The sequence below is a fragment of the Rattus norvegicus genome, chromosome 3, assembly GCF_036323735.1.
Source record: "Rattus norvegicus strain BN/NHsdMcwi chromosome 3, GRCr8, whole genome shotgun sequence".
NCBI lineage: Eukaryota > Metazoa > Chordata > Mammalia > Rodentia > Muridae > Rattus > Rattus norvegicus.
The window spans coordinates 39,608,294-39,633,113 of record NC_086021.1 but is presented as its reverse complement, the minus strand read 5'-3'; the positions used below and the strand labels follow the sequence as shown (position 1 = coordinate 39,633,113).

At 48.5% G+C, this 24,820-nt stretch overlaps 1 protein-coding gene and 1 long non-coding RNA gene across 8 annotated transcripts in view; one reads left to right on the top strand and one right to left on the bottom strand.

The window, feature by feature from the left end:
* The window catches only part of Ttll11 (tubulin tyrosine ligase like11), a 225,180-nt gene that overhangs the window by 99,780 nt on the left and 100,580 nt on the right, over positions 1-24,820 (top strand). The gene's annotated exons all lie outside the window — the stretch shown is intronic.
* Positions 12,113-13,466, bottom strand: LOC134486079 (uncharacterized). The gene is made up of 2 exons (XR_010064767.1): positions 13,287-13,466; positions 12,113-12,797 (listed from the first exon to the last, which is right to left on the bottom strand). It is a non-coding gene; the product is annotated as an uncharacterized LOC134486079 (long non-coding RNA).

Below are 24,820 nucleotides of genomic sequence, written 5' to 3'. Positions count from 1 at the left end.
GAGGTTGGTAGACATAATTCTTCGTGAAGGCGATACCGTTTCATGGGCTAAACCCTCAAGTGTTTGAGATCAATGAGGAGTAGTCAAGCACACGCACCAAGCAAGCACTGTTTGGAGGGAACCAGCTGCCTAAGCCCTGCCTTGACCCCTCTCAGTGACGGATGTAACCTGGACTTGTAAGCTGGACAAACCCCTCCCTCCCTTAGATCCCTTCTGTCTGGATAGTTCATCCTAGTCACTGGTGTTAAACCAGAAGCGCTGTGGAGGGCCCTTCCTGCCCCCGGGGTCCATCAACTCTGTTGTTCTCGCGCAGCAGTCAGTCTCGGGCTACCAGCCAGGGCCCCACTCCAGCAATGGGCAGTCCCTAGACAGGTTACAGATTATAGAAGCCCCAGCAAGATTACTTACCGTGTGAGCGTGGTCGCACCCCACACGAGGTCTGTTGGGTTTGGGAGTCTGTGTGTGTATTATAAGGACTTACTTGTCTCCAAATAAACTGGTTTTAGCCCATGCTTGGTAGTTGAAAATATCTGTCCTTGGCACTTGTTAGGAGTCCTCGGGTCACCTTATACTGCACCTTAGATGGGGGAAGTTTAGTACCCTCTCTATGGACAGTGCATTCATTTGGATTTATGTTTTCTCTTGTAGTTTGCTTCACACTTAAGACATTTTTGTAATATTTCCCCGCCCCTCCATTTCCCATTAAACTGTGTGGATTAATCTGCATTAAGAAAATCACCTTCACACAGCGTAATGTTGACTTGGCACACCCCTGACTGCCTGTAAGCCTCTTGTGAATTGGAAGTCACATGGAACTGTAAGTGGGACTTGTCCTTCCAGCCAGCCCCTGACATGCCATCTAGGTGTTTTATTTATTTTATTACAAGCCACAAGCCTAGGTTGGGCGCTATTCTAACTTATTTCCCAGCCATAACGTTCCTCGTTACTTGTTGTTTTCCTGGTCACGTGCCCGTGGTCCATCTCTCATTCTGGCTTGCACTATTCTCCCAGTCCTCTCCCACCACCCACCCCTCCCCCGAAACCCCCTCACTCGGTCCTCTAGTCCCACCTTTCTCCCTCTACTGCCCAATCACAGGCTCTAGCCATCTATTGACCAGCATCACTTGGTGTGCCCAAGGGGCTGCTGTCAGTTGGGGGCTGCCAGATCTTGAGGGCAGGTAGTTAGAATACAAATAGCATCAGACCAAGCAGATCAGACCAACCAATCAGAGCTGGGGGCCTTGCCTCCACCTAGCGTCAGAATGATTTGAGAATAAGATAAAGGAGTAACGAGAACCTCACGGAAGAGGTAAGACCAGAGAGAGAAGCGTCTTCAGGCAAGAATCCAGAGTGAGGTTTTCCCTGCAGCCCACATGCAGGGCTGCGAGGAACCAGAGTCAGGCCTGTAAGCAGCAGAAATGAGCAGGCAGTGGGTGTCTGGGCCCCCTCCGCGCACTGTCTTCCTCCAGATTCAATAGTCACCAAAGGCATTCTCTCTCCTCCAGTAGACGATGCCCCAATACCGTGTGGTTGTGCTTAGCTCCTGGGGTGAAATGAGACTCAGGGAACAGTGCTCCTTGCAAACAGAAGCAGGCTCAGGTTCCAACGGTAGTCCCCCATGTTTAGCTGTGGGATGCCAGGTGAGCCCCCCTCCCAACACTGCTCCTCATCCACAGAAAGAGACATAACGCTGGGCGGCTGTGAAAGTTAAGAGGGCTAATACACAGATGTGCCGCCTCCGTGAGTGCTCAGTGTATAAGAATAAGGCAGGTGACACAGCAACGCACACAGACGTCCTTGGTAAACGGCACCGATTTACATAAATTGCTTCCATATAAGTATAGAGAAATACTGTTATGTTTATGATGGTTTTAGCTAATCTGGAATTCTTTTGGCTGTTAGCACTACTTATTTTGATAGTGGGGCACCTGGTGCCTGCTCCCACCCTCCTCCTTGTTACAAAGAAGGATTACAAGCCAGAAGGAAAGGAGAAATTAAATTCATGAGAAACCTCTGTGCATCGAGTGGCCATTCTCTGACACTAGCTATTTTTATAGGTCCTCCTAGAAGCTGTCACATAATTCTGTAGCAGCCATTTCAAAGTATTTGCGCCAGTTAATTTATGCTGAGAAGTCATTGGTGGGAATTTGACACAGGCCTGGCATATCTGTAAGCCATCAGGCTTCAAGGGACAACACCCTGTCCAAGGCAGCCTGTGAGGAACATGCAGGAATGAGAAGGAGTGGGCACCCATGGCTTCTTGATGGCTCCTCTGCCCTCCCTGTCATCATCACCACTGGATTTAACTGAGAGTTACTTTAGTCAGGACCATAACCCTACCGAGTATACGATGCCATTTGACTGTTTCCAGGTTCGCCGTAGGACTTGGGCAGAGGGGAGGATTGAACCAGGCTTAGCTCATGCCAGATCCCACATTAGCCTCATTGGGAGCTGAGGGGACGCTTCTCCATGCCCAGAAAAGGTCCCGTAAAGGTCCGTGTGGCATTTGTGCGGGAGTTACTTGGTATTGATCAACAGTTTCTCTCTTCCTGGCAAACATCACTGCTAATGTGTTGCTCCAGACTCCTTGCCCTTTAAAACTAATATTTCTCTTCTTCCCTTGATCTGTGCAATGTGGGAACTGACCCAAGCTGCAGGGCACTCTCTCTACAATCCATACCACCTTGTGTTCCTAGGGAGGATTCTGTCTCTGATCTCTAGATATGCTGGTCATTGCCAGAAAGAATCCCTAAGTCACCTTACTTTTGCTCATGATTTTGGAAGTACAAAACTGGGTTGGCTCTGGTGCTCTTGGGCCTGTGGTGAGCCAGCACATTGTGCTGGAAGGCACGTGGAGGAATCTGCTCTTCTTACAGGGACTGGTGCTCTGCCTCTGAGGTTAAAAGCACACGCTACTCTTGCAGAGGACCTGGGTTTGGTTCCCAATACCCATGCAGGGTGGCTCGCAACCACCTAAGTCCAGCCCCAAAGCATCCGACACCCTCTTCTGGCCTACACACAGACACACAGATATTTGATAATGCCTGTGCATTATTAAAAGTAAATCTTTTTAAAAGTGAACCAATGACCTAACTTCCTGCCACTAGGCCCCACCTCTTAAAAGTCCCTCTACTTTCCAATAACACCAAGCAGAAGACCGTGCCTTTTAAATTTGGGGATTTTGTCTATTTTGTGTTTGTTTTGTTTCATCTTGGACATAGGGCATCACTATATCTGTCCAAGATTGTCCTGGAACTCGCAATCTTCCCATTTCTGTCGCCTGAGTGCTACAATTACAGGTGTGCATTGACGCACCCAGCTGGAGACCAGTCCTTTGCACACAGGAGCGCGTGGGTGAGGGCTGACTGACAGGAGCATGAGGGCCCAGATCTATGGCGTCCCTGAAAGCCCACCCCAGAGGGAGGTGACGTGCAAAAGCCGTGTCACTGGAGCTCTTGAGAGACTGGCAAGTAGCTTCACCAGAGAGTCTCCTCTCCCTGCAACTGCACACTCACTCCTCATGTAACTGTGGGGACAGGGCTGGTATCCTTAGAGTCTGGGGAAACACTGCCTCCTCCCTCCATAAGGGAGTACTTCAGTCTGGAAGAAACAGCTCTACAACAGGAGCATTATTTAATATGACCGTGTAGACCAAAATGATGACTAACAGAAGACATGGTTGTTTGTTCAGAAACATCAGAAAAAGCTTTGTGTAACTCAGATTTCTTCTGCAAGTGGGGCCTGGCTGTGAAGACCCAGCAGGCTTCTTCTCTGTCACTGGCAGGTCCAAGCCGATGATGGCAGATTTTGGAATGGTGGCTTTCACACCACAGACCCTGCGTAGGTCACCTGAGCTTCCTGAACGCCCATTTCTCTTTGTGTTCCAATGTGTATAATGTATGTCTGTGTGTGCATATGTGTCTGAGTGTGCACACACATGTATGTGCACATTTGTGGAGGTCAGAGGTTAATAACGGGAGTACTCCACATCAGTCTCCACACTATTTTTGGAGACAGGTCCTTTATTGAACCTGGGACTCATCAGTTCCAAAGCCTTAAGGATTCTCTTCCCCCACGCCCCCTTGTCAGATGAGAGGTGGGTACCACTGCTCCAGCTTTCTGTGTGGGCACTGGGAATCCAAACAGGTCCTCATGCTTGTGCCCCAGGCACTTTACCCCATGAGCCACCTCCCCTACCCCTGCTTCGTGTCCATCTCTCACAGGATCCACCACAACTGTGAAAGCGGTTCATAAATCATGAACATCATGCGAAATGTTAATTGCTACACTCATTGTGGCTTCATTGTCCTTACTAGTAAACGTGTCATTCAACCAGTCAGTTTCAGAGTCTCTAGAGTTTTTAGCTTAATACTAGGCGTGTGAGAGTAAAAGCTTATCGAAGGAATTAATTAGCAAATCATCAATTTCCTCCAAAACTGACCCTGAAGCTTAAACTTGGGTCTTATCCCAAGCTAGGAACACAGTAGTCCCCAACTGAAAACGCACTGGGTGAATGAAGGAAGATTCTGTGCTCACTGCTGCTGCCTAAGGTGTTAGTCACTGGGGCACTAAGCCTACTAATTAGAGTTCACGTAATGTTACACACTCAGGACGCAGACGAGGATGCCCGCATTAGGTGGGAGATCGGCCCGGCTGGCCTGTTCATCACCCTCACTGCCAAGATGCCACATTTCTGGGGCAGATGCTCTTGCTGAGAAATTCCAGGGGGGGAGTGTGCCTAGGGGATCAGGTCCTGAGCTTGCATCACGTGACATTTCTGTCTGCACTCCCTTCACACGGGCTGCGGGGAACTCAGAAAACCCACTCCCTGCTTGCCTCTCCGTGTTGTCGATGCAGCAGTGGTGGCATGTGCTCCCTCGCACTGTGAAAGGCCACATGTTTGGCAGGTAGATTAGGGGAATGGACGATGGAGCTCCAGATCCCTAAATCCAGTCTGCTCAGTCACTTCCAGCTCTGTGACCTTGGGCAAGGTCGGCCTTCAGGCCTCAGCTCTGACCCACCACATCCACTCACTGCAAGGGTCCAGATTACACGTTTATGAGGCCCAGAGCCCGGCATGTGGAAGGGGGCAGAGTAAAGCAGCATGAACACCCAACACTTTTAGAGTCCTTAGACGTGGGAGATGTTACTCAACCAACAGTACCCACCATGTATAATTACTACCGTTTGCTAATTATAAAAAGGATCGTAAGGTTTCCATTTTCTCCATCTTTGTAATATTGAGGCCATATCATCTTTTGATGAATATTGACTAAAAGGAGGCCAGAGTTCCAGTCGATGACAATCCTTTCTTTACTGTCATTTCCACTGGCCAGGACAGAGAGCTGTCCCGGAGTCCTTGCTCTGACTCTTTCTCGGCATCACTGCGTTCTCACTGGGTAAACGCAGCCTAGGCTTTCTCTCCTCTGTAAAATGAGGGAGACTTGTGGCTACTTCATAGGGCCATGGAGAGGGCCAAGTAAGTTACTCATCTAAGGGCTTGGGGTATGGCTTCACACATCGAAGGACATCAAGGTCTGTACGTGGTGGCAAAATAAGTGCTCATTAAACACAAGTTCCCCCACTCCTTTGCACTGATTCTCTCCCCTTCCGACTTCCACTAGCACCCATCACTGTGACTAGGCTTCCCAGCTGAGGAGCTCCGCTAATGACACAATCATGTTGGGGACAGAGGAGAAACCCCATAGCCTGAGCAACTTCTGCTAGTGGCACCTGTCACCCACTACCAGGAGGCTCACCATCAGGATTCCAATACTTGACTCCTCATGTACAGGCAGCTAGGGCAGGGGCTGGCTGCCAGGCTCCCTTCCCGGAAACAATTTCCACCGGGACCTTGTCCACCGCCACTTCCCTTTTCATTGTCATGAAGTAATGGAGTCAAAGTCCTCCAGCCAATAGCAGCACACAAAACGCCTCTGCACCTGTGTGGCAGCCTCATTCAAATTGCAGAATTATATTTTTCATACTCTCAGGGCTTCTCTTTCTGAATTAAGAAAAAAAGCAACAAAAAACTTTGTTTTATTTAGCTATTTGGAATTGGACTCTTTCTCTTTTTTTTTTTTAAAGATTTATTTTATTTATTAGATATAAGTACACTGTAGCTGTCTTCAGATACACCAGAAGAGGGCATCAGATCTCTTTACAGATGGTTGTGAGCCACCATGTGGTTGCTGGGAATTGAACTCATGACCTCTGGAAGAACAGTCGGGTGTTCTTAACCACTGAGCCATCTCTCCAGCCCGACTCTTTCTCTTAATACAGCAGTTTTTTGTTTGTTTGTTTGTTTATTGGCGAGAGTCGGGGGTGAGACATGAGCCATAGCACGTGTGTAGTGGTCAGAAGAAATCTTGTGAGGGTCACTCCTTCCCTTCCATCATGTCGGTTCATAGCATCAGGCCCGGCAGCAGCCGTCTTTGCTGGTCCTCTCTCCAGCCCCCTCAGAGTCTTCCTGAGTCTTATACACCTGCTCCCAGAAATCAAAGACAGCAATCTGACATTTGTTTTCTCTTTCCTTGTTGCCTTGGAATGAAGAGACGTGCTAATAAACTGGCTTTCAAAACACAAAACAAAACACTCCACACTCCTCCGCTCGTGTTTGCGTTTTCCCCACGGTGTAAATACTCTTCCACAGTGGCTCTTAACAACCAGCTTAGAAAGGGTCTTGAATATTCATAGGCTGCTCATAAGGGAACAGAAGCACGCAGCGTGGAATGGACAAGCCACCAAACCCCGGTGGTCCCGACTTAGGGATTCACTCAACACTTGACAGCTGGCTTACCCGGGATAGGGGGATTCCTGGAGCTTCCTTCTGTGGGGGTCAGTGACCTCGTGCGAGTGATGACAAATACAAGAGAGAGTGGCATGCACGCCAGGAGCCTCAAACTCAAGGGCCCCATCGACGACCAAGGAGTAGGTCGAGCCTCTGACAGGCACCTGAATCTGCCACCATAGCTTGGCTGCATCTGGGAACCAACTGAGAATGTCACTGATGCCTGCAGCAGCCAAACCAGAGTTCCTGAAGATGTCAGGCGGCTGTGGATGGGCAGCACGTCTGCCACCTCCCAACCGTTGTGCACGTGGCAGCAGCCCCTTACAGCCTGGCGCCGTATGGCAACCTGGTTACCGTTCTTTGGGCTCTCTTGGCTGCTGTTCACAGTCTTTCTCAACCCTAATGGCCTGGCCTCTAGGTACCACTTCTTCAGACAGTTCCCTCTCTAAGCATGTCCCCCACTCCTGGTTTTGTCTTGCTGTCCGCAGTGGGCTTCAAGTGTGTTTTGTTCCACTTTTGTCTCTTAAGTGAGGTTGGCTCTGCTGGGGGTTCAAGAATTTTGGGATTCTACCTCCCATGTTTTTCACTACTGTTGGAGATCCTAAGCGTGACGTCCCCTCTCTCATCTTTGGCAATACTCTTCCCTCTACCCATGATGCCCCTCTGTTTCCAGCAAGTGACCTTTCACCTCCCCAAAATCAGCTCAAGCTCATCTCCTGAAGCCCTCTTTGCCTAAGAAATGGGGCACACGCTTGCTTCTTGAGGGTTTAGAGTCACCTAAGAGACAAGCCTCTGGGCATGCTGGGAAGGGGCATCTGGATTATGTTAATTGAGGTGGGAAGACCCATCTTAACTGAGGATGGCACCAACTGTAGTCCTAAACTGAATGAAAAGGAGACGTGGGCATTCGCCTCCCTGTGCTTCCTGATTGTGGATGCAATACGCAGATGCCCGTTCACCAGAATGGGCTGTTTCCTCAGACCGTGAGCCAAGATTAATTTCTTCTTTGAGTTTCTTAGGTCAGATATTTTGTCTCAGCAACACATAAGGCAAAGCAGGACCCCTGCGCCCTCCCTTGGCACGATTCCCGCCCTTAGTTGTTTATCTGCCTGTCCTGACTAGGCAAGTATTTATGCGGTGATTTTCCCGGTGACCCGGAAATGAGCGAGCTGGGCTGATGGACTAGAGACTCCCGGCTGAGCCTTCCTGGGTCAGAGCTGCATGGGAGTCATCTGTAGCCCTGGCTCTCTATACAGAGTCATGCATGCAACCTTGGGGTTTGCTTGGTTGTTTTGTTGTGTCCTCATGTTGGAAAGGCAGATAGAAGGAAGGGTGGCTGTGAGACATTCCTTACTTGTGTGTGTACTCAGGACTGTGACTCAGAGGGCTAAGGGGACTAACTGACTTCCAGAAGTTTCATAGGGAGAGTCCAATCCTACAGCAGGACTCATTCGTGGGCATCACACCTTGGGCCATGTTCTTTAAAGGACTTGACATTGACTTTGAAATAAAAAATTTTCTCTGAAAGTGTCCAGGACGAAAGCAATAAACGGAGGGTGAGTACAGGAGGTCGAAGTACTTAGGATCACCCAGGGGTGTTTTCAGTTGTATTTTTCTGGGGAGAAACCAGCTAGCGATGGTTCCTGACTTTGCTCAGTGTGTGTATGTGTGTGTGTGTGTGTGTGTGTGTGTGTGTGCGCGCGCGTGTGCACTTTGGTACAAAGTGTGGAACCCAGGACCTCGCATTCACCAGTGCTGGACAAGCACCGAGCTCTGTGCTCAGGCCCTAGTGTGCACTTAGTAAAGTAGGTAGCACACGAAGCTTAGGGATGAGCTGCTAACATCAGATCTCCTTCAGTGAAGAAACTGATGTCCCATCTCTCTAACTCCTGAAAACTAATTGGGAGTGTTTGCCAATGCCTCACTGTCCCAGGACTCGACACACCGTTGTCATTACTGATTACTGTTAGCTGTACACGTGGTGCAATCTGAAAGACCTTTGCAAATGCTCTTTCTCAAAGAAGGAAACTCAGCCTCAGGAACGAGATCACTGCCTAAGCTCCCACAGCCTGGTAAGGCCAAGCCAGGCCCACGCTCAGTTCCTGTTTGTTTGCTTGCTTTTGTTTGTTTTATTTTCCCCACTGTGCTGTGCTTGCTCAGTGTGTGCTCCCAGAGCTCAGGACCCTGTGTGCGATGGGCGACAGCCGAACTCTAAGCCCCACCCCAGATGCCTCTGGCTCACTGATAGCATTTTATGACACAGGAATTTGTATGTTAGCTAAACAGCACATGGAAAATAATGAAAATAATTTAAAGACATGCACAAGAACGTTATAAATTTGCACTAAGTGCCATTAATACTTCTCTAGTATTATGTAGCCTTTCCGCTTGAGTTCACTTGAAAAAATAAATTCAATATTTCCTTGCTCTACTGGTGAAGCCCTAAATTCTAAAATTACCCCAAGGGCAGGAGTTGAGCTCTCCAGCGATTACTCCTGGTGTAACCAGCTTTCCTGGGCTATATTTATCACTTAGCTAATTTGGTCATAGGTTTTCTTCCTTCCAGGAAGACGGTAATTGTATGGAATCACTTTGGATAGGGATTTATGAACATCACATTAATTTGGTCTCTTTTGTTCTCTCACGATTAGCTATTTATAAACTGAAGATGGATTTTTATTCTTTGAGCAGACATGGAGAAAGAAATGGCTGGGATTATAGAACCACTCACGTAACAAGCATTTTCCAAACCTCTCCCATGTGTGGGGCAAATTTCCAGGGGCGCTTTAGAGCCAGTACCAACCTGTGTGGTCTCACAGGCTAAAGAAAGGGTTAGACCATCAACAAAACATGAAGGAGAAGATTAACTAAAAGCCACTGGTATGTGTCCCAGCTGGGGCTTGCTGTTCTGGGACCTGGAACGCCCCCAGAGGCTCAGGAACAAGCTTAGTTCTAAGCCTGTCAGGTGGAGGAAGCTCTAAGAAGTAGGGACCAGTGGGAGGTCTTGGGCCTTGGAGGACAAGCTTTCAAGGGGGGTTCTGGGACTCCAGCCCCTTCCTCTGTGTCTTTATTTCCTGGTTGCCATAGAGAGAACAGCTTTCCCACCGCACCGTGCTACCTCCTACAGGCCCAGAAGCAGACTATGCCCAATCATGATCTGTAACCTCTAGAACATTTACTCCAAATAGGCTTTTAAGCACATTATCTCAGGTGTTTTTTGCAGTGAAGAAAAGCTGACCAAACACAGTTAGCCATGTAGCCAGATGTGGATTATGTCCATAATCCTAGGACTTAAGAGGCTGAGGAGGGAGGATTGCCTGGAGTTCAAGGTGAGCCTGGGCTGTGGACCAAGGCCCTTGCTTCAAAACATAAATAAACATGAAAAAAAAATACTTAAGGCTTTTTTTAGGTCACAATTTGGGTTGTTCAAAGGCACAGTGATGGCAACAGCTGAGTTCTGGTAAGGATCCTTTTATAGAGAGTGGAGACAGTGGGAGAAAGTGGTCAGGCCTTGATACACAGAGTGTATGTAGGGCACAGCCAGTTTCAGGTTCAAATCACACTCTCCTGAGAACAGCCCTAATCCCCACCAAGGGCATACCCCAACCAGCCTCCGGCCCTGCCACTAGATCCTACCTCCGTAAGGCTTACTACTTCCCAAGCCACTAATCTGGGGCCAAGCCCCCAACACACGGGTCCTCAGGAAATAAACCATGCCCAGACATAGCAGGCAGGACAGGACCGTGAAGGGAACCAGCAGGCATCCTCTTTATTTGAGGTGATCCTTGCACAGGAGGAGACAGACAGATTCATACTCTGTCTTCTGAGCCTCTGTAGGTCTGATCTGACCTATTTCCACCATCCTTGGAAACCATGAGACCTGTGAAGCAGCAATCTTTCCTTTGCTAATCTACAATAAACTCTCTCACTACAAAGCAAAAGGCTTTTGTTTTCTGTTAAAATGATTTGAACATCAGCGAGCAGATGAGGTGAGAGTCTAGGGAAGTGGGGAGCCTCTCCTGTCCCTCAGGATCGGCCACAGAGATCTAGTCCATCGATTAACCTGGAGGGCCATTGTGATCCATGCACCTAAGGAGAGTTGGGCCACTCCGTCTGTGCCTTGAGGAGGGAAGTAAACAACTGAATCGCTGTTGGGCTCTGGCAGTAGCAGGCCACACACCCTCTGGGCACCTTCTGTGGATGCTCCCTAAAAGACTGGTGGGCCAAAGTCATGCAAGGCGTGTTGAAATTAGCATTTCTCAGCCCACACTATAGCTGAGTGCCCTGTGACCTTCAGGACTGCGCAGGCTGAGTGATTGGCCTGCTGGACACCATTCCAAATTCTGTAGCTGTAGCTTAAGTGGCTGTGGGGACACTGACAGTTCACTCGCTTAAGGGCCATCGGACTCCAATCCTTAGCAGTGGACGGAGTCGTAGAGGCTAAGTAAGGGGCACAGAGCTTGTTCTAAGTCAGTAGAAGCCCTGGTGGCATAAACTGGTTTTTAGTTGCTCTGGAACCAGCTGGTGGAGACAGGCGTGGCATCTGAAGAGTTCTTCCTGTATAGAGCAGAAGCCTAGGGGAATATAGGAGCAATCCGAAGTAGCCATGTGGATGGGCAGAGAGAGAGAGGGAGTGCTAGGAAGGTTCATGATTTGTTTGGAAGCAAGATATGCAAGCTCCCTGCCATGGAGTTGGGGTTGAGGAAGGCATGGAGGGAGCTTGGTCTGTGTCCTACAGAAAAGGGTGACAGGCCCCAAGATGGGCAGGATCAGTGTGAAGCTAGGTTCCTGAAGGACACGTAGACATGACACAAAAGCCCTGACCCCCATCCCTGCTCTGCTCAGCTGGCTGGTGTGGAGCCTGGACCCACCAGGGAAGAGGCCAGGGACTCAGAACGAAGGCTTGAGAGCAGAGCAGTTTCCGTGAGGGCGACAGCAGGAAGAACAGCTTCACAGGAAGAGAGTCATCCCCGTTCTGGACAGGTCAGCTGTAAAGCGCATGTCAGCGCTCAGTAAATGTCACTATTATCACTGCGCTCATCCTCACCGGTTTCACAGCTGTCGGCTCATCCGTCAGCAGCAGACACTGCTAAAGGTGAGGTCTTCTGGGGAAAGCGCTGCAGCAGAGAGGAAGGGAGGCAGCCCTACCCGCACAGAGGCATTCGTGGGTGCCCGGCTCTCACGTGTGTGACAATGTGTCGATTTGAAGGTGTCTCGAAATTAACTGCAATTTCAGAAGCAAGGCGCGAGCGCTAGCGATGCCCGGCCACCCTGAGGTCCCTACTTGAAAGCTCTCACACACACTAAGACAATGACAGGCACTGCGCAGTTAAAATGTTTTAATGGGGAAAAATGGATGCGAACAGCAGAATCTTAAATGCATTAGTTTTCGACATTGTGAAATTAATTGGCTCCCAAATATAGCCCTCTCCTGTAGTACGTGGAGCTCTGAAGAGCCTCCAGTTTTCTCACCGCCTGTAGCCAACATCTCTGGGATCCGTGGTGAATAAAGGCCTCTTTGTTTAATTAGAGTTGAATAGTGTTTGAATAAGTTGGTAATCCAATTAAAATTATATTTGCAGTTTATGCAAAATAAAAAAAAGTGACTTGTTCAGCAAATGTCTTATAAAACTTGCTCTGTAGCCTGCAGTGAGCTGGAGGCAGGGTTTCAGGGTGGCCTAGGAAACAGGCCACCTGTCAGAGAGCGCAGGGCCTCCAGTGTGACACCAGCAGGCAGCGTAGGGGGTGATGACTCAAAGTGCTCTCAGGGCACAGAGGAAAGTGTTTGCTCTGCCTCCAGAAGGGGACTCTTGAAGTGGGCTTTGAAGAGAAGAGGAAGATGCCACTCTAAAAGGGAGTCCACTTAGGCCACCATGATGGCCAAGGGATAGAGAAGACCTGGAGTGCTGATTGAGGCTCCGGACGAGTGTGACAGGCACCTCGGCAGTCCCCATGTCTGATCAGGTGCAGACCAGTGGAGGGAGCAGGAAACACGGATTCCAAGGAACTAAAAGAAAGATGAAACAAAGAGGGTTAGGAATGCAGCTTAAAGGTAGAGCCCTTGCCCTGTGTGGACAAGGGCCTGGGTTCGATCCTCAGTGAGAGGTGGGGGAGGGGTGGAGAAAAATAGGTCAGAAGCACATCACTCAGAGGGGAAGATGGGGCATTCAGTAAGGAGGGCTAGGGAGAGTGGGGCGCCCTATTAGCACACAGTTGTACATCATTAAAAAGAGGTCTATGACTATCAATCACAAACTCAACAAACGAACAACTTTTGTCCATATCTGTGCTTTCAGAGACTGGGTAGCCATCTGAGTCTTTGCTGACGTCCCAGGAGCAAGCTCGCATGTTGGGACCAGCGAGGAAGGGAGCTAGCCAAGTGGTCGGTGCCAAGAAGGGACTGACCCTTCTGCACAGGCCACCTTTTCACGTAGTACAAAAGACTCTCTGGCCTTTAGCTCCCACCAAGGAACCCCCACACCGCCAGCTATCTTACCTGCTTTGCCTCCCCCTCCTCCAGCTGAGGCTCCCTGCGCCTTTTCCTTGCTCCTGGCTCCCAGCTGATGACGTGCCTTTTAGGGCCACAGTTGCATCAGCTGACCCAGGCTGGGCTGGGCTGGGCGAGCACCAGAGATTCCCTCCATGCCCAGAGCAGGCACCTTTTGTCTGTTTCCTGCTTTTACAAAGTGAAACATCTATATTATTAATCATGGAACATTTTATCTCTCCAGACAATACAGTGGATAACTGTGTAATCTCCATAGATGGACTTGATTTATCTATTTCAGATTTCTGGGTTTTCTTTTTTAATTTTGAAAAGTTAATTGCATGTATACTTTGACGGTTTTATACCTTCATATAATTTGTATAACCATCATTCAAACGTCACTTATGCTGTATTCCATAAAAAGTCACTACTCCCTGTTCTTTTTGCCAAAGACACATACATTCACAGACAGTACAGATGACTATTCTATACACCAGGGTGTTTGTTTGTGTGTTTGTTTTATCTAAATGACACAACACTGTGCCCTGTTGTAACCAGCCTCCCCAACCCCCCGCACTGTGTTTTGATGTTTACTGCATGTGACACATCTAGACCTCTGCTGGGTGTCCATTGTTCATGCCACTGGCTACACAGTATTTCATCTGATAAACCACAGTTTCTCTGTCCCTCATTAGTTCTTAGCAAAGAGAGGTCAAGCTGCTTCCTTCACCCTTGTTGTGGCAAGCGGAGCCACTCTAAGTGACTTTCTGTGTGTCCCTGGTACCCACGTGTAAGAGGTCCTCTCTACTTCTAGAGTAGAAGTGGACTCTTTACTAATGTTACTTATTTATTATGTTATTTTATGCTATGTTATTATATTATTATGTTACTGAAAATGCTATTTTCTCACCCCAAGACTTCAAGGGACCTGGTTATCTGCTCCATTCCTCCAACCTAGAGCAATTTCCTCAATAAATATCTATTCAAAGAATGGACACACTCACCTGACACCCCAGGGTGATTGTACTAACTTGCCCTCCCACCAGTTTGTGTAAACACCCCATTTCCCACATTCTTGCCGGCACCTGGCTATGGCGTAATTAATTAATTAACAGTTGCCTGTCTGATCCACACGAGCAGCACCTCATCACCTCGTCTGCGTTTCTGGGATTACTAATGAGCCTCACTGTCTTCAAGCAGAGTTTTCGCCACTTAGATTTCCCACTCTGAGTTACCCTGGCTGCCTTCTCTGGAGCTTCTGTTTTCTTACAGTTTTGTAGACAGGTTCTCTTTACCCCGGCTAAAAAGCATCCGATGACTGGTACGACCACTGTGGCTGTGTCTTTATAGTTTGCCTGTTGGTGAGTTCTACAGGTTCTCTATTTATTTGTGTATTTTTAACTCTCTTGAAGGCCTGCTTTTTAAAATAAATTTTTTAGAATAAATATTTTAGCTTTTTAAAATAAATTTAAAAACTTTTATTTTATGTGCCTTGGTGGGAGGGTGTCAGATCCCTTGGAACTGTAGTTACAGACAGTTGGGAACTACCTTGTAGATGCTAAAAATTGAACCCAGGTCCTCTGGAAGAACAACCAGTGCTCTTAGCTGTTGAAGCATCTCTCTAGCCCCTTTTTAGTTTTGATACAGGCAGTTCAGACTGACCTCGAATTCAATATGTAACCCAGGAGGTCCCTAATATACAATCCTCCTGCCTCTATGTCCAAGTCACAGTTGTGCAGGATTCTTCCCAGCCTTTTAATTATGCAGCCTTACCATGTGTTTGCTAAGATTGACAGTTTTACTTTTCCTTTTTAAATATTTTTTTTTGTTTTTTCGAGACAGGGTTTCTCTGTGTAGCCCCTGACTGTCCCAGAACTCACTCTGTAGACCAGGCTGGACTCAAATTCAGAGATTCATCTGCTTCTGCTTTCTGAGTGCTGTTAAAGGCATGAGTCACCAGGCCTGGATCTTCTTTCTTTTTTAGAATACCATTTTATCCTTATGTTTACTATGATCATAATTTGAAGGGGGATCGTGTAGCGTTTGCCATTTCTAACTGTGCCAGTGTGATGTCAGCCATGGGTTCTGGCAGGAATCTGTGTTCAGGTTATTATGTTTGCAATACTCGGTAAACATTCACAATTATAGATTTTTTTCATATTCTACCGATCTTTTTCTAGATAACACATCTTTGGCTCTCAAAATTATCCATTCCCTTAGGGTTTGGTTTATTCTCTTGAAAACGTTAATTGTTTTTTGTTGTTTTTTCTAATATTCTTAGATTAGAATTTTATGTTTCGCTTTGTCATTTTCTCAGGGAGAGGCATCTCTCTCTCTTCGTGGTTCGTACGGCCAAGGAGTCACCAAACATTTTGGATGACACTGTTAGATGCCAGTACAGTAGGGTGAAGACACAGAAGAGGTTTAGAAGTCTGAAAAGTCACCATTTGACAAACACTTGTCACACAATTAGTGCTACTGGTCTTGAAAGCCCTTGAAGACAGTGCTGTGGGATTGGTCAGGGCTCAGGGCTTGGGATCACATGAGCCTGGGTTACAGTTCCAGCTCCACCATGTCACTACGAGTGAGTTTAAGGCCCCACTTCATACCTTAATGCAGGACGTTAACTGTGTGCTTCACAGAGTATCTCGGACTACATGAGGTATAAAATGCTTAGCACGGCACCCAGCATACAGTGGGGATCAATCAAATGGAGCTGTCATTATTTGAGTTCATCTTTCCACTTGTTCCCATGATTGCTTCCCGAGATAGATGATTGTTAGCGTTTGACAGATGTTTCATGCACATCTGGGAACATTTAGTAAAATATTGTAAAAATGTTGCTTTTTATTAATGTATGTAAAAGGGCTTTGATCGATGTCAAATACCATGCAGACGGAAGGGAATGCCGTTCTCCAGGATGGCTTAGGCCCAAATTCCTGTCTGCATTTGGAATTGAAAATCATGTATCACAATCATCAGAGAAACAGCCTCTGTGTCTAAAAGAGGGACCAGAGGATAGATCAAAAATATCGTTTAGCAGGAACATCTAGGCATTACCATATTAAAACACCAAGGCCATTGAGCGTCTACGTGTGTGTGTGTGTGTGTGTGTGTGTGTGTGTGTGTGCGCGCGCGCATGAGCATGCTCCCAAGTGTGTGACCATGTGTGGGGGTCAGAGGTCAAGCTCGGGTGGTGTTATTCAGGGGACACCCATCTCCTCTGTTAGGGACAGCAGTCCCTGCTTGCCCAGAACTCGACAGGTAGGCGGACTAACCAACCATACAGCCTCAGAGACCAGCCTGTGTCCCTCTGCCCAGCACTTGGGTCACAAGTGTGCGCCATACCCAACTCCTGTTTTGCTTTGTTTTTTTGAAACAAGGTCTCTATGTAACTCTGGCTCTCCTAGAATTTGGTAAGTTGATCAGGGAAACCTCGAACTCACTAAGGCCTGCCTCTGTCTCCCAAGTGCTGGAATTAAAGGTGTGCACCGCTGTGCCCAGTCGACTCTTAAAATGTGGTTGCTGGGGATTGAGCTCAGGAGTCTGACTTATCGGGTCTCCATGCTTTAATCAAGTACTTTGCTGTCTGAGCCGTTTCCCCATCCCCAAACAGTAAAATCGTAAGCATGATCATGTCTGACATGCAAGATTATAGATTATTTTTCTTTAAACTTCTCTGTTTATTCCATGTTTCTCCTGTGTCCTGGTCTGGAGAGGAAGGGGGAGTCAGCTGCACATAGGAAGAAGAGCTGGGAATGTAGTCCCAGGAAACTATCTAGCCATGAGCTGGGACTTGGGGCCTTCAAAACTCGTGCCCTGACCCTTCTTTTCTCTAAACCCAACTTGGTACACAGACACAGAGGGCCCTCTCTGTCTGTCTTTGATGACTGAGCCAGATTCTTCCTAAAAGGAAGGATCTGCAGGGATCCTAAAAGGAAGGATCCCTGCTTGCTGGAAGGACCCGCCTGGATCTGAGATCCCAGGCAGGGAGACCTAAAGGCTTTGGCCACACCACCCCTTCTGTCTTCTGTTTGTTTGTCTTTGACAGTCCTCAGCGTAGTCAAGGCCAGTCAAGGAGTCTCCACCCGAGGCTGCTTTTCTCAGAAGTGGCCCAGAGAGGTCTCACAGAGGTGGCAACAGCTCCTGCCTCCTGAGCCAGGCACTGTGCTTTGCCCTGAGCTTCTCTCTCAGCTCTTCTAGGCACCCAAGCCAGGGCCGCCACCTTTTCCATGAACTCCCGGTTTGTGCTCTTTTCTGTCCTCGGGATCTATTGGTTCATCATTCTCTCCTTCACCATGCTTGCCCTTCACCGTGCTTACTGTCTTCTCCAGCTTGGAAAGCTCTGAGCAGCTCATAGCCTGTCTTCTTTCCTGCTCCAACTTCAACTCTACTTTCCCGTCATCAGCCAGTGCCTTTTTCCATGTCCGTGCACAGGCCTTTTGCAAGTAGTGCGTGTGCGTGTAGATATACGTGCACCTATGTGTATATACATGTGTCTGCGTGTAGATGTACATGCCCCTGTGTGCGTGTGTTTACATGTGGTGGCAGAGCATGCATTTTGGTATCATCCTTGATTGTTCTTCCACCTTATGCATTGAGTTAGGGCCTTTCAATCAAATGCAGAGCTCACCGATATGGCTAGCCTTGCTAGCCAGCTTGCTCTGGGGATCCCCTGTGCCTGAATTCGGAGGCTACCTGTGGGCCACTACTCCCACCTGGCACTGACTTGGGTTCTGGGACTGCCAAGTCCAGTCTTCATGTATGCATGGCAAATGCTCTAACCGCTGAGCCACTTCCCGACCCTGGGATGGTCTTCAAAACTCCACTCGAAATGGGGTCACTGACGGCTTTTCGTTTCCCCATAGAATGAAGATCGTGTCAAGTAGCAGACAAGGTTTTCCATTGTCTAGCATGTATCATGGTTCTCAATCTGCAGTTCTTAGAGCCCCAGGCTTGCCCAAGACCTTGACAGGGTATCTGTGAGGTGAAAGCTGTTGTCATGAGCACAACACTAAGAGACTATTGACCCTTTTCATGGTACTGATGTGGGCCCAGCTGCTGTAAACAGTGAGATGAATAAAGCCTCTGGCTAAGGGTCCGTCAAGATGGTGACAGCTGGGTCGGAGGATGGCCACCCAGCTTGATGCTGTGAGGTCAGTCCCTGTGGTAGGAGGAGAGAACGCTCTTAGCGTTGTCCTCTAGCCTCCACATACACACAGCACTTGTGTGCATACATGCATAAACAGATGCAATATATTTTTTAAAGATAGTAACCGCAGACTATATTTAGTCTAAAAAATATAGTTTAAAAAATTTAAATCTCAGCCCTTGTTATACAGTTTCTGTTGGTGGCATTGGTAATATTGTGTGTGACAAATGGCCAAGTGGCAATGGCCAAGGTGCTTCTGTTGCTGTCCATGGAAAAGCCCCTTGCTTGTGTTGGCATGAGTTGTTGGTGGCCACAACAGGAAGGGCTCTCTTGAGAAGAAAACTGGCAGGCAATCTATTATCTCAAAACAAAGAAGCAAATTCCCCACTTCAAGGAAACCAGATTTAGAATCTTTAGGAAGCTTGTACCTGCCACTGTGTGCTTGTCAACTTTCCGGTAAAGAGCTTTCCTCCTGAAGTCAGAAGTCACATAGAGGACAGTGATGTCATGCCAGTGTGTGCTGGACGCACATGTGGAAGATCCCCACAAACCAGTGTCTTCCTAACATCCAAACCATGACACTGCCGTGCTCCACAGGGTAGAGGTTGGTCCAAGGCAAGTGGAGGAGCCTCGACGAGATCCGGTTTGTCAACACCACACAGGTTCTCTCTTGCCTATCACCTAACGAGGCAGCCCTCGAGGAGACGGGGTGCACACCAGGTTCTCTCATAGCCCTTCCCAAACCTTACAGCACATTCAAGGTAGAAACAGGCGGAAGGCTCTGACATACCCCCACCCCCTCTCTGGTGTATGTAAGGTGCATGCACATGTGTGCACGTGTGTGGAGAGCAGAGATCAACTTCCAGTTCTGCTCCTCATGCCTCATCCAGCTTGTCTTTTGAGGCGGGGGTCTCTCGCTGACCTGGGCCTTGCTTTAGTCCAGATAGGCTGAGCAGTGAGCTACGGGGTTCCGCCTACCCCGGCCTCCCCAGCTCTGGGATAGGAGGCTGCTCCACTGCTATTGTAGGCTATTTTAATGTGGGTTCCGGAGGTTGCATTCAAGCTCTCATGGTCACAGGGCAAACATTTTACCAACTGAGTTCACCCCACCTTCTCCAAACATCTTTTTATAAAGTCATCAAAGAGATTTGCAAGTTTCTTACAAAAATGGGATTTTCATGAACATGCTCGCTCTCATCACTGTCTTACTGACTTATCGTTACTAATGCATTGTTGGAAGAATTCGTATGTTTTTAAGGGTTCTGTCTCACTTTATGTTATGGAAACTGATGGGTTGTGGGAGTATGAGGGACTTGCGAGCACACAGCCCTTGAGAGTCACTGGTCTGAGCTCTGTACACAAAGGTCTAGCACTCCAGCCTCCCCTCACATCATTCTTAATGTCCTTGAACGTCCCCTAATCCCTTCTTTCTGCCCCACAGTCACTTTCCTCAGCCCGACTGCCCTGTGCTCCAAGGTTTCTTCTCATGCAGTTTCTTGTGCCAAAAAAAAAAAATGGACACCCTAACCCCAGCCCTCCCCTCCCCACCTGGGCTGTCTCTCTGCAGCACAGCCTGAGAGCGCTTCTCCTTGCCAGCGTCTACTCGGCGAGCTCTCATTCCCCCCGCCCAGTAGGCTCCATGTTAATGTGTTTCCTAATGATCTCTACCTTCAGATTGAAATTCTCATTATGTCCCTCCTTTATCATCTCCCTTCTGCACCTATCTTACAAGTGCCTCCTTTGCCGCCTGTTGTATCGTATTAATCACCACCTGTCTGAGAGAAGAGAGAGGAAAAGCTAACCAACATTTTCCATGTGAGAGCAGTCAGTTCTCGGCCCTTTCTCCGAGTAAGAGGGTCTCATACCTCTTTACAGGCGCTGGGATAATTTAGTCACTGTTGTCGGTGGTTTGTTGTTTTCTTTCTTTTTTTTTTTTACCTCCCAAGCCCAGGAAGAAAAGCATCTGGTGTTGTCACTAATGAGGCCAATTTCCCTGTCTCCTGTAGCTGGAAGCCCCTGAAGTGTGTGCCTGTTCTGCACGCCCAGCCACTCCTCTCGGTTTCTCAGTGCATCGTCTTGTTCTCTGGGCTCCAGCCCCTGTTTAGATTCTGCCCTCACCTAGGCTCAGCACCAGCGGAAATCATCTGCGTCCTTTGATTTTCCTTCGCATAGAAAAAAAATGTGGGTTATCTAGACGTCTCATCCTGCTGTGGTTCTGCGGTAGAAGGCGTGATAGGATTTGCGTATTGGAACCGAGATCTGGCTATCGGTGCCCTTGGTCGAAGAGGTCTGGTCGTGAAGCATGTCCTGGTATAAATGATGCCAGAGCCTCTGCTCCTCTCTGGACCTGGTTTTCCCTCGGTCAGCTGAACAGGTTCCAGAGAGCCCAGGAAACTCCAGGCTGCTCTTGGTGCAGAAGAGGGACACATGGTGGGAGACACGCCTGGGTCTTCTCTGCAGAGAACGCAGTGCCTTAGATACCCTAAAGCATCACAAAATAATAGCCACTCTGCGCGCGTGCATATCCATTTACATACACACATATGCACGCATGAGTACATACACACGTGCACGCGTGAATACTCTAGGCTGCCCGCCTTGTGCCGGGACCCTTGTTGATCCTGGGATGTGGTGGGGGTAAATGAGAAAGAACTCTAAAGAGTTCATCGGCTTGTGAGGGAGCCAGGCTCCAAAGCACCACCAGGAGGGTACTCTCCTGAAGGACAGAGGGAACGCAGAGCCCCTGACGAGTTAGGGCAGGAACTGGGGAGTGGCTACCAGTTAGGAATGGTGACAGTCTCCAGTTGAGGAACTTGAGGAAGCCTTTTTGAAAGGCATGATTTAGCCAAGGCTAGTGGCATATACCTGACGTCCCAACACTCAGGAGGCAGAGGCAGGAAGACTGTAAAATCTGGTGTGTGTAGTATGGGCTACACAGTAGACCCTGTTTTATAGATGGGGAGGCAGGAGATCCATTATCAAATCAAAACCATATAGCTCAATGGTAAATACTGCAAGGATCCAGAAAGGAGAAAAATCAAAGCACCCTAACCTCACTAAGGAAAGGTTCTGAGAGTGGGGGGAAGAGAAGAGGAGGAAGAAGAGGAGGAGGAGAAGAGGAGAGAGAGAGAGAGAGAGAGAGAGAGAGAGAGAGAGAGAGAGAGAGAGAGACAACTGTACACACTAAAACTTTTTGTATGAAACTCTGGAGTCGGGGTTGGGGATTTAGCTCAGTGGTAGAGCGCTTGCCTAGCAAGCACAAGGCCCTGGGTTCGGTCCCCAGCTCCAAAAAAAAAAGAAAAAAGAAAAAAAAGAAAAAGAAACTCTGGAGTCCCCTAGAATTGTGCATCTAACCCAGGGTGAGCAGAAGGTCTGGGAGGTCTGGTGGTGTAGCAGGACCCTCCCACAGGATCCTTACAACACTATTATCTAGATGTAAGCTCCCAACATTCATCTACCCTGTTTCAGTGGTTCTCGGGCATTTCAGGACTGTGTGAAACAGCGATTTGAGCATCACATAGCATCTGGAAGGCAGGGGGAGATGGTCGGGCTGAAGAAACTTCAGAGCATATCACTTCCCTTCAATAAGAAGCTCAGTCAAGAGGCTAGTTTTAATTTTTCAGCCCCTCAGCCTCCTTAGTCGTCTATCCGGGAGAGGTCCGCATACACACCAGGGTTTCAGAGGATGCCGGACAGTCTGGTGCCATGCTCTTTGCCCAAGGCACATTAGATCATTACCAAGCACTCACGGCATTTGACAAACGGGATAGCTGCCGCTCAGGCAATTTCCCAGTGAATGGCTGAGGCAGGTGGAGTGGGCAGTTAGGCGGCCTGACTGAACAGGGGAAGCTAATACTAATCATTAGGTCTTTGAACCTTACCATGTTCCCAATTAATGGGTGAAGAGAGTGAAACGAGTAATTAGATGGATTCCAACCCACTGGCTGCACTTCCCCGCTTGAGCGCCTCCCACCTCTTTACCTCTCAAGGCAGAGCAGCAACTCCAGCGCACAGACAAGCTGCGTGGGCCTCGGATACCCATAACATTAATAATCACTAGCCACGGAGAACGCAGAAAGGGCACGTAGGACAGGCCGAGCTCGGCTGGGATGTTGGCATTTGAACAGTGATGACGTACGTGCCTGCTCCATCTAAGAGACACAAAGGTCAGGATGAAGGGAAGCATGAAGTGCCACCAGGGCCACCTGGTTGGGTGGCTGGCCTGGAACAGAAGCCACCCCTGGGCTTTTCCTTCCTAGGCCAGGACTCTCCCCAGCTAACTGGCCCCAGGCGAGCTATTTTCTTCCTGTAGCAGGCGACCTTCCCAGGCTGCTCACCGGAGCTCACTGAAGTGAAATCAAATTTGAAGACTTTCACCAGCCAGCAAACATTGCCACTTGATGGTGTGCTGTAAGCTGTGGGGCATGGCTTTAGTATGCATGCGGCTGGGAAAACTCACCAGTTTATGTCTGCGCTTTGCTTTCTTCAGAATGGTCCCTTCTGGTGGTTCCCTCCAACTGTGTGAGTGAACCTGAGCTCCCAGGCCAAGCCTCAAAGGTTCAAAGCCTTCCTTTCTCCCTGGGGGACTTTGAGGGTGGCCAAGAGTGAGACTCATTTCATTTCACTCCAACTCCAGCTCGCTCTACAGCCAGCCAGGCCTCCCCTGGGTCTCAGTCTCCTCAGAGAGCAGTTAGATGAGTCACCCTTAAGGGACTCTCCCAAGCGAGTCTCAGACTTTGTGTGACCTTCTGTTTATTGACTTCTCGAGTTTACTCCCCATAAATGAAATCCGAGCACACGTCACAGATAGACAAAATTTAAGTCTGGTCACTTAAAATCGGAATTTTCTAGAAACACGCACAGCTTTATTTTCTGAGCTTCAGTACTTAGTGAGGTGATTTGAGTTTTTCATTTTGATCATCTTGCCAAGGACTAGTGATTCAGACCCAGTCTTCCACATAATCAGGGTGGTTGTCTTAGTTAAGATTTTACTGCTGTGAACAGACACCATGACCAAGGCAAGTCTTATAAAGGACAACATTGGGTCTGGGTCTGGTTTATAAATTCAGAGGTTCAGCCCATTGGCATTAAGGTGGGAGCATGGCAGCATCCAGGCAGACATGGTGCAGGGGGAGCTGAGAGTTCTACATCTTCATCTGAAGGCTGCTAGCAGAACACTGACTTCCAGGCAACTAGGATGAGGGTCTTAAAGCCCACACCCACAGTGTCACACCTACTCCAACAGGGCCACACCTTCTAATAGGGCCATTCCCTGGGCTGAGCCTATACAAACCATCACGGGTGCCCATTGACCAGTCTAGAGTCGGCTCTCGTGACAGGGCAGAGCACGCGTCCTCAGCATTGCAGTCTCTCTTCCTCACTCGGCTGGTGTGAGTGTGTCCTGGCCCTCGCGCCTTTTTGTCATCTCTTAGCCCAGAGCCCAGTTCAGGCTGCAAACAAACATGAGGCTTGCACCAGTGTCCCTGATGGGCGTCACCAGTCTTACTTAGAGTGTTTGACCACCCCTGTGCCACAAGCTGCCCATGTGCCCAGCCCTCCTGGAATAACACATCAACTTCTCTGGAGAGTTCACCTGGCTGCCGGTGAACTGGACTCACTTCACATTTAAGAAGCCTGCTTTGGTAAAATGAAGCTGTGTTCACCCAGGAGGTTCTACTTATTGTAAATAAAGGTAGTGTCTGATAAAGTGAAGAGATTTTTTTTCCCAAATGAGAAGAAATGCGGCACTTTATGCTAACGTGACAAGTGTATGTTGTCTGCACATTAATAAGAGATTTAACACAAGACTTTAAGAGACTCAGTTCTATGTGTGTGGTGCGGTATGTACGTGAATGCACATGGTAGCTGTAGGCTGACTTCGGGTGTCTTTCCTTGATCACCGTCCACCCTACTTTTTGAGATAAGGGCTCTCAGTGAACCCAGGGCTCATAGATTATCGAGGTGGGCCGAGCAGTGGACTCGGGGACCCTTCTGTCCCCCTCCCCTACAGCACTTGGTTACAGGTTCATACCATCCTGGATGGCCCCCACGTTTGCACAGTAGGCACCTTACCAACCAAGCCGTCCTGAGCTCGTGCCTGTGATCTTGACTGTGGTCTCCTGGGGATGCGTACATATTTAAACCTGTTCTTGCATAGTCTAAATATATAAAAAGTTTTATACCTCGATAAAACGGTCTGTCAATTGTCAGGTTTCCCCAGCAGTTTCCCTTTTCAAGGAGGAGCTGATTGAGAAATTATTCAAATCAGATTTCTTGATCCATGTGGATCTCAGACTTCACATGCTGCCTCCCCCGTTCTGCTATCTCTGTTGTCTACTGTGGTGCTTTAGGATTGAGGCTCGTGGGGGAACCTCTTCAGTGTCACACGGTA